At 45.6% G+C, this 10,504-nt stretch overlaps 1 long non-coding RNA gene across 1 annotated transcript in view; it reads left to right on the top strand.

Annotated features, from left to right (window-relative positions):
* The first annotated feature begins 4,450 nt into the window (after nucleotides 1-4,450).
* The window catches only part of LOC134481621 (uncharacterized), a 38,855-nt gene continuing 32,801 nt past the window's right edge, over nucleotides 4,451-10,504 (top strand). Inside the window, exons 1-3 of the long non-coding RNA XR_015635465.1 lie at nucleotides 4,451-4,478; nucleotides 5,889-6,048; nucleotides 8,936-9,213. This is a non-coding gene — a long non-coding RNA (uncharacterized LOC134481621). The remainder of the gene's footprint in view (nucleotides 4,479-5,888; nucleotides 6,049-8,935; nucleotides 9,214-10,504) is intronic.

Genomic DNA, 10,504 nt, shown 5'->3' with positions numbered 1-10,504 from the left:
CCCAAGCTCTGGAGGTTGCATAGCCTCCAAGACGGTGATCAGAGAGACTTTTCTGGTTATGTACATAACTGGGGGTGAGCAGAGACGTTGGGAGAGGGGCACAGATGCAGGAGTTGGTATTTACAGCAGCTTGAGTGTGCTAATTAAAAATTATTAAAATGCCATCTCCTCTAACAGGTATCGGTGGTTCCTTTGCTTCAGAACTTAAGGGATACCTGCAGTGAGAGGTGAAGAAAGGCAAGGGGAAGGTGGCTCAGTGGGGGTCTGCATGTGGTGCTGGGGATAATATTAGAAAGCATCAGGAATTACAGTCTTGCTTGGCAAGAAGGCTAGAGGAAAAAAAGTGCAGGCTCGTGCTTGGCCTTGCATCGGTTCCTGCTGTGTGCAGGGAAGCATCTTCTGCATTGCGGAGATGGCAGGTAGGTCAGGGTACTTAACCAAGGGGACATTCCAGTTAGCGCCTCAGGCCCAGCCCCACTTACTCTAGCTGGACACGTTCTTCTTCAGAACGGCCTTCCAAGGATTTTTTTTTCCTTCAGGAGATCAAGGAAGAGCAGGGGGCAAAGTGTATCCTTGTAAATTCTCCATCAATCAAAGCTGAAGGCGCAACCGGAAGCTGAAGGCTGCTACCGGAAGCTGAAGGCTGCTACCGGAAGCTGAAGGCTGCAATGGGAAGCAGTTTCCTTTCCTGCATTCGTGTCCTTTCACGACTATTTGGCTGTCTTTGGCCATGGCTGGTTCAGTTTTATTTCACATAAAACCCCAGCCTCCAATGTCCCAACACCAGGCTCATGTATGGCCATCTGACATCCCTCCTCTTTCCTCTACAGGTTCACGCGACTCATCAATCGTGCTCATCTCTTCTCTTCCCGCTCCCCACATGGTGTATACTCTACCAAACTGACCGGTTGCCTGGACCATCCTGGACAGTCACAGCATAGCTGGCTCTTTGAGGTCCAGGCTTTGTTGCATGGCCCCCTGCTGTCTAGCTTCCAGCTTAAAGCACGTCCCAGATACAAATGACTTACTGAGTTGCACAACTAAAATCTGTGCACCATGTTAAACGTGCACTGTATTTCAATAAGACCAATTAAACGTGCACAAATTCAAGCAAATTCTCTAAAGTTATCGTCTGTAAACTATTCGTTTTTGTTTTCCCTAATATAGAAAAACAATAAATAAAGAAACAAACTATTTAACATGAATTTTAAAAGTCTATGCCCTGCTTGTCTTGGCCCAGCCCAGAAGACTGACTCGGTACTGCCTAGGACTTCCTAGCTTTGGGGATTGCCTCTCTATAGGGATGGTTGAGCTTATCACAAGGGCATTAGAGTGCTTTTGGCCCCAGAAGCTTGTCTGGTTTAATTTCCTCAAGGGTTAAATCCACAGACTTCTACTCATCCCCCTCTGGGAGCGCTGTGGAGCACCAATGTCTGGCCCTGTTGTCTGTTTTAGGCTCCCTCTCTCTCTTTCCCTCTCTTTCCCTCCTCTCTTCCTTCCTCTCTCCTGAGTTCCTGCTTTCCTCCTTTCCTCCATCTCCATCTCTCTTCCCACTTTCCCTTCCTCTTCCCCTGCCCCAGTTCCTTCTTCCCCATCTCTTCCTCTCTCTAGACCCAGTTCCTTCTCTTGCACCACAGACTACATTTATCTATGCCTGTAACTTGGTGCATACAGGTGCTCAATGAAGTTCGCATGGGCAGATGATGACGGAGCAATTCCTGCCTTGTCCTAGTGAGCAGCGCATGGTTTCCTGCATGTTGTTTCTCGGGATAAAGTACAGCTCATTATGATGGAAGACGTTTTTTCTTTCTCAGATTCCTGTGCAGGACATAATTCCATGATTCCCCGAGTCTTCCCTGTCATTCTCTGTGGTGACATTGACCTAGTGTCGGACTTCCACTACAGTTCTTTATGTATAAGGTCAAAGGCCAAGTCCTCTATTGTGTTTGACCTTGGGACTCTGTGGTCCTGGTGGTTGGCTGCATAAATGACGTGTCCTTCTGTCTGTGTGATGCATGCTACATGCCTCCCAAACAGAATCTTGGGACAATGTCAAAGGAGAATAGGGTTGTGTTTGGATCCCATTTACTTCTCTTCGTGATCCAGCGTAGACCCTCCACACCACTGCTGAAGAGAAAGACTCGGGGCTGGGGAGATGGCAAAGTCCACAAAGGGATTTCCATGCAAGCTTGAGGACCTGAATTTGGACACCCAGAACCTAAGTAAAAGTCCAACAGCACTTGGGGACAGTGACGGGAGGATCCTTGGCTAAGCCTACTTGATAAGCTCCAGGCCACGGATGGACCCTGTTAAAAGGGAGGAGGGGAAGGAAGCCTGAGAGAGACACCAGGGCTGTCCTCTGTTTCCTTCCACGCTCCCACGAGTGTGAGCAAACACAAAGGCAGATTGATTTAATGGATATTAAGATATGGTTTCCTTTTTTAGCTTCCCCTTAACCCCCGCCCTGCCCCTATGAAACAAGGTAGGATCAGTTCTATCTTAATTGGATTTCCTGATAATCGTCAGCAAAGTGGAGCTGAGTGCTTTTGGCCCAGCACCTAGCTCACTTCAGTTCCATGATTAGATTTGTCTAATTAACCTGACTAGGAGGGTCTGAGTACCTGAGCTGTGAGGGACAGGCAATCTCCCTGAGGTTCTGGACACTGTCCTGGAAACAACCTTGATTCCACAAACAGCCACTTTAACCTCCTCCACAGTAGGTGCTTGGAATTTGTTGAGTTTGGCTGAGGCTGGGGCAGGATGCAATGGGGAATCAAAGGATGGATTGGCCAACAACAGAAGGCAGCCTACCTCTCCTGTGATGCACGGGAGTCAGTCTGGGCTACTTTACAAACCTGCCAAGCCATTTGGTTTTCTTCTAGCTGAGATCCAGGATTTCGTGTATGTGTGTACATGTGTGTGAATGCTCACTCATGTGTATGTGCATGTCTGCATGCATGTATGTGCCTATCTATGCACGTGGATGGCACAAGACAACCTCAAGTATGTCCATCTACCATGGACTTCTTTTTAAATTTTTTTGTTTTTGTTTTGATTTTTTGTTTGTTTGTTTGTTTGTTTGTTTTTAGACAGCATCTCTGACTAACCATCAACTTCTAGGCTTCTTTCTGTCTCTGCCTCCCTCCCTGCTACTAGGATTCTAAGCATAACACCATCAGGCTTGGCTTTTCGTCCTTTTTAACATGAATTATGGGGATTTGAACTCAAACCTTTATGCTTACAAGGCAAACACTTTCCTAAGTGTCTCCCAGCCCCCAGTTTCTAATCTGCAAAATGAGAATAATGAAGATCACCTTCTAAGGCGACCTTGAGAGTCTGGTGAGAGCGTATCCACCATGTGGTTATCTTAGTGCCTGGCACTGAAGACACATGTCCTAGTTAGCTTTCACGGTCTTCTTGACACAGCATGGAGTCATCTATGAAGAGACTCTCAATCAAGATCAGATTGGCTGTGGGAGTGTCTATGGGGGACTCCCTTGACTGTTGTTGTAAAGGGGCCCAGATCACAGTGGATGGTATCTGTCTAAGCAGGTACTTCTGAGTTTTATAAGAAACTTGATTAAGTATTAAGCTCTCTTGAATTTGTTTCCTGACTTCTGTGCAGTACGAAGCTGATCCATAAGCTAAAATAGGCCATTTCCTCTCCTGAGTTGTTTTTGATAAGAGTATTTTATCAAAATATCAGGGATGATAGTAGACCAGCATCCGGTTAGCACTGGTCTCTGATGTGGGCACATGCTGACTCACCAGGGTGCATACACATGTTTCCTCACACCTGCTGCCTTCCTCTCACCCTTTCCTGGCCGCTTCCTTGTCTGAGAACCTCGATTTCTCTTCTTCTCATTGACTGCCTTCCCTCTTGCTCCCACATCTATATTTTCTTCTGTTCATTTGGCGCTTTTCTTATCCAGGCCCTAAGGTCAGGGACTTTGTCTCCTAAGTGTAAGCCCCCCTCTCTCCTCGGGAGTGCTTGTCCTAGAGGTTGTGCCTATTCTGTACTTTCCATATTGCCAAGTGCCAAGAAGCACCTTAAGGGTGGAAGGGTTTATTCGGATTCACAGTTTGAGGGTTCAGGCCATCATGCTGAAGAAGGCTGCACCATGCTCTCTGCCGTGCTTGTCCTCTAGGCTTACATTACTTTATTTAGAGTTCCTAAACACTTAAAGGACCAGAGGTAGGAGAAAAAGAAGGCTAATAGGAAAAGGGAGTTGTGGATCTATCTAGAAGTAGTTCCTTGGGGGTGATTCAACTCTTCATTGTCAGGATATCAGCAGATCAATTCAATAGCAAACATGGGGCCAGGCATAACTCCAGCATGGAACAGAGAGAGACCAGGAAGTCCCACCCTTAGCTAGGCGCTATTGACAGAGGGGCCAGGAAGTCCCACCCTTAGCTAGGCGCTATTGACACAGAGGGGCCAGGAAGTCCCACCCCTATCTAGGAGCCACTGCCAACAGGTAATTGCCTAGGGTCGGGTGGGAGGGACATTGCTTTTCTTCTTGGATGTGGCACCTATACTCTAGTAGATGTTACAGCCACACACAGACTACTAATAGCACTTCGTGAACTCCGTGATTTAAGGAAAAACAACATATAAATCTGGGAGGGAAGAGCAGTGGCGGGGAAATGAGAGGAATAGGAAGGGAAGGGAAGGGATTTGATAAAAACACATTACATGCACACATGAAACTCTCCACTAATAAAAGAACGATAAGAACAGCAAAAAGATTTGGGTGTAGTAGTGCCCACTTGTAATCCCAGAGCTGGCAGAGAGAGGTGGCTCCCTAGGATGCACTGGCCAGTCAGCCTAGCCTATTGGGTTACTCCAAGGCAAGTGAAAGATGATGTCTTAAAGAACACATGTCAGCACATACACGTGAAACTCTACTGCCCTCCCCCCCCACACACACACTTTTCTTTTCTTTCTTCAGGCAGGTTGTTTTGTATTGTCCTAGTTGGCTACATTCAATGTTTTCTCATCTAACAGCGTGGGCATCCTTGGTGTCGCAACTGCCTGTGGGATGGAACCTTAAAGGGGCTGAAGTTCATGTAGAATGGGTACAGCTGTCCACTTCCTTTGTATTTCATGTTACGCAGTCACTGGTTGACTTTGCAATATGCATGAGCACCACTAACACTTGACAAGTGGCAGTTCTACTTAATGGTTATGGGCAATGAAAACTAGTGGCAGTCCTGCACCTGCCACTGTATGGCCAATGATAGGTTAGTCTCTGAGTCTTGGCATTTCTGTCAGTATAGAGGATAATATTAAGGAGCAAGCATTGATCACATCTCAGGCTAATTAGACAAGTGGATGAGATTACAGATATGAAGAACTAGTGTTGCTTTGGGTAAAGAACAAATAAGTGTTCAATAAACTATAGTTATCATTTATAGTGTAATATTTATCCTCAGTGATGTGTTAAACGTTAGTCTATTTATCTACATATCCATCTACCCACCTGTCATCTATCTATCCATCCAGTTACCCGCCATCTCTCTACCTGTCTGTCTACCCATCTATCCACCTACCTACCTAGTCAAATATTTCAGGTAGTTCCCACTACCGTCTCCCAAACACAGACCAACGGGGATAATAGCGAGTAGAGGTTACGCTGTAGCGTCTTCAAGGAACATTATTTCTTCAGCAAGCTGTGGAGTAAAAACATTTAATCTGCTCACTTCACTCCCCAAAAGAAGTTGTTTAATGCCAGTTAACATCTGGCATTTTTATCCACCCTTTGCAAAGCAAATGGCATAGTCAAATATGTTAATATTGGCAGAAATCTCATTAGCTTTAAAAAGTGAGATCATACACGTAGCAATGATCTGAACCCTTGTGAAAACAGTCTCTGCTGCTCTTTCAGATATTCTATCTCCCTCCCCTCCGTGAAAGAATGCCTCCATAGAGCTTCTTCTGTTTGTCCCCTACACGTCTGCAGAGCAACATATGATATAAAGACACAGTACGTCCCTGATCTCAAGGAAATCCATGGTACCGAGACAAGCCTGGTGGGCAAACCTGAGGTAAGGTGGTGCAGAGAGGATGCCACAGAGAACAGGGCTTACATTTCTTTTGCCCAAGAAGCAACCAAGGGAGTGAAGAGAGGTGAGGAAAAGCTGTGTGGAACCACAGAGGTAACCACATAAACAGTTCTGCAGAGGAGGAAGGACATGCTGTATACACCGAGGGACAGAGCACACAGGAGTCCTCCTCATTAATCTGTTTTCTCTGCCCCCTGAGGTTTATTTACCTAATACAGAAATAGTATGTGGAGATTCCCAGGTACCTTTGAGGTATGTGAGGAGTTCAAGACCAGCCTATTTCTCTGTCTACTTACATACTTCACCTCATCTTACCATATTATAAATACCTCTAACACACTGAGGCCGTTCTAGCATAAGATCTTGAGGGCTAGAATTCACATGTTTTAATCATATAATATGATTATAATCGATAATGGTTCTTAATTCTATTAAGATAATGGTCATAATGGTACTTTTTATTCTATTGCTGCGAAATATTTTGAGAGGGCTGACGAAATGGCTCAGTGGTCAAAGCATTTATTAGTTTTGAAAGGATCAGAGTTCAAATGCTCAGAAACCTATGTACGTACCAGGCGAATGTCACAACTTGCTTGTAACTCTAGTCTCAGGAGATGGAGACAGGAGACACCCAGAGCAAAATGGCTACAGAGATGAACCGCATTAACTAGTTCTGGATTTGACTGGGAGATCCTGCCTCAATAGATGAGGCAAAAGAGAGATCGGGGATGATTCTGGAGACCAACCTCGGGCACACATATGCATGCACATGCATGTGTACACACCCCACACATGTCCTACACATGCAAAAATATATACATGCATATATAAAAGACAGAAGAAAGCACGATATTCTGAGAAAGGTAAAATTCACAGTTTTATTACAATATCACTGTAACTGTTCTATTTTGAGGATGATTATCATTCGTGTCTTGCTGTGCCTGAGTGAGAAATTAACATTATCAAAGGTATGTGCAATATAGAAGGGACTCAGTACTATTTATGGTTTCAGGCATCCGCTGGGGGGCTTAGAGTATGTTCCCCATAGATACACGGTTACAGCAGCACTTCAGTGTATGTTGGAGTCGATGTAATGTTAAGCAGAAAGACAGGGAGAGCCCTCTGGCCAGTGCCAGACCTAGACTATGGATAGAAGTCTGAAGTGAAGAAGAGGGAGACGGAAGGTGGGCATGGTAATCCAGGAGCCCTGCTGAGGGAAGGAGAGAAGGATCTTTTTCCTGAAATGAGGTCCAGGGTTTGGCGTGGCCTCCATGTTCCAGAAGCTGCTAGAAATGCAGGCTTATGGGGCTAGTGAGGCAGCTAAGCTTACCAGCTAAGCTTACCAGTGCTTGCTGTGCTGATAAGAGGGGAATCAGCTTTATGCCCAGATCAGCCTCCTGATAGGAGGATACCTAGTACCACGTGGTCAGCACTAAATGCACGAGAGAGAGAGAGAGAGACAGAGACAGAGAGAGACAGAGACAGAGAGAGACAGAGACAGACACAGAGACAGACACAGAGACACAGAGACACAGAGACACAGAGACACAGAGACAGAATAAGTAAAGACTAATTCACAACTTTGAATGGGAGTAGGGGGACACAGGAGAAATTGGAAGGGGAACACAAGGAGTAAAATGATGTAAATAAATTTCTTACTCATGTATGGTATTCTCAAAAAATGAATTAAAATTTGAAAAGGAGGAGGAGAAGAAGAGGATGAGGAAGAGGAAAAGAGGAACGCTCTTAAACTCTTACCTGGGCAGACCTGTCCCTGTAGGCACACGGGTTGGCCAGCAGATGGCACCTCTATGCGAACGGATAAAGACTACATTTTAGATTCCCCAAGAGCCTTCAAGGAGGTGCCTCTTTGCACCAGGAGAACACAGTGCTGCCCAGAATGGGTTGGTCTGCTTTTGGTTTTTGCTAGCAGACCCTTTATTTTTGATCCTGACAAAGGACAACTCATCCTCCAGGTTCAGCTCCGTATCTTGTCCTCAGCGATACACTGTTTTCTTTCCAAGTCCTACCAGGCAGTCTGTTCTCTGAACTTCTGTGTCACTACAGGGCTGGGCACTGCTCATCCAATGAGTTATTTCACACCAGCAACAGCCACACGCTCCGGGCTCAGGAAAGCGGTGGGTGAGGGAGGCAGTGGGTGAATTGGACAGTCGGTCTCAGTGAATCTTTCTAGCTGTCCCTTCGTCATGTACAGTGGTCCCCAGGGAGGTGTAGCCATTCACACTGTTGTGTAAACAAGAAATATACGGTCACACCCGGCTACTGGTTTACCAAAGGCCTTCTGCAAGACTGTTCTTGGTAGGCATCCCAAGACTCTGGCTGAAGCCTCTCCCATGAGAGAAGCAAAAATTCCAGCACAGTTAATGCCTGCTCAAGGTTGCCCTCCTTTCCAAACTCCAAACCTGCAATTTCATAGGTATCTCACCAGAAACCCCCTGTACACTAAAAGGATGCTTCCTGATACCCTTGCATAACTCCAGTGGCTCCTGGTTTTATCTGATTTTAACCCTGTCCAAGGTACTCCAGAACTGCCCTATACTCTTAATTATCATAAAAGGGAATCAAGAAAGAGGAGGGGAAGGTCCCTTAGATGTCTTCTGAACAACGAGATTTCATGTGTAGTCATATAGGGATTCCTGTGTGTCGTCACGATGGGTTAATGAAGCAAGGCTGTCTTTTAAGAAGCCCCTACCCACACTTGTCATGCCTCTCCCATAATTCCTCTGCTTAAATGCTATGTTAAAATGCCTGATCAACTGTGACTCCTCATGGAGACGTTTGCATCCATGCTCTTTAGTGTGTGTGGCGGGGGCTTATTCTTCCCCAGGTGCCTTTCTTTCCATTTTAGATAAATGTTAGCATTGCTTTAGACTGACCTCATCCTGGAATTCTTTTATGCATTGAGGCTAAAATCCAGTTTTACCCTGGTGGCGGTACCTGAAAGACTGAGGAACTTCATCAGGCTGCTGGGAGAGACAGCAGGGGATAGTGCCACCACATCTGCCACCACGATGATGCCACCACAGATGCCCTTTGCGCCATCCTCATCCACGCTGTGCTCTCCTCCACAGCCCGCCTTCACAAGCTCTACACTAAGCCAGGGCTAGTCCAAACACGACTGAACAGGTGAGCACATGTGCAAGGCCTAGATCTAGAGACCGTCAAAGCTCAGAGTGCGTACTTAGTTTTGGTTAAGTTGGCATTCATTGGGTGGCTGTGGTGCGTCTTCTCTAACCAGAAACTTGAGGTCTTGGTATCGTCTCCCAGTCTGCCTAGGACACAGCTGCAGACACCATAAGGGGCAAAGTGCGACTTGGTGTTTTGAAGATGGTTTGTGTAAGCACAGCCTCACTCACTTCTTACCACAAGCATTGATTTTTAGGTTTGTAATGGGCACCACTTGGCCACGTTTATCCGGAGAGGATCGAGACAGTTTGTCTCATTTCGAAACACTTCAGTGAGGAGCTCATTTTCTGTGTGATCCGAGACCTCAGGAACAAATACAGTTTACTTCTCATTGGACGTTTGCCCTGTTTTTATTTGCTGGGACAAAATTATCTAACAAGGGAGAGAAGGGAGGTTATTTGACTCATAGTTTGAGGGTACAGACCCCCATGTCAGGGAAGTCTTGGTAGCAGGAAGGTGAGGCAGCTGATCACGCTGTATTCAGAGTCGGGAAGTAAAGAGCTGAACGCTGGTGCACAGTCCTTTCTCTTTTTTTATTTACTCCAGGATTTCAGCCCGAGGATGGTGCCACTTACATTCATGATGGGCTTTCCCCCCTCAGCTAATTCAGTCTATAATTTCCCCCACAGATGTGGACAGAGGCTTGTCTCTTAGGTCAGACTGACATTCAGCATTGACCTCAACAATCACACACACATACATGCACACACACACACACACACACACACACACACACTCACACAACTTAATAATAAATACATACTACATCATATACATAATACATAGTACATAGTATATAACATCTAACATATAATATATATACACATATAACATATAGTTAAATTAATATATGTATGAATATATATATATATATTTCTCTCCAAACTAAACTTTCCCAAAGCAGTATCTCTATCATCAACATGAAACGTGAAACATACGAACACTTTCTATTAAGTTTCATACCACTTCCTCATGGCTAGTTGTGACCCAATAAATAGATTTCACAACCTCCAAGCGAGGCATGACTCTAAGTTTGAAAGTCTCTAATTGAAACCACCCAGAGGCAGGATTCTGAGAAAGCTCTGGAATGTGAGGCAACCTGAGCTTCTGTCCTGGAACAGGTCTGGGAGACAAGTGGGTGGGGGCTGGATTCTGGAGAACTGGCTGGGCCCAGAATTGGGCTTTTACCTTCCCATGATGATAAAGAGGAAGATGAGGAAACACTGTGACC

This window comes from Rattus norvegicus, chromosome 13 (genome assembly GCF_021556685.1).
Source record: "Rattus norvegicus strain SHRSP/BbbUtx chromosome 13, alternate assembly SHRSP_T2T, whole genome shotgun sequence".
NCBI classification, from domain to species: Eukaryota; Metazoa; Chordata; class Mammalia; order Rodentia; family Muridae; genus Rattus; species Rattus norvegicus.
This window is presented reverse-complemented; position numbering and strand designations above follow the sequence as displayed.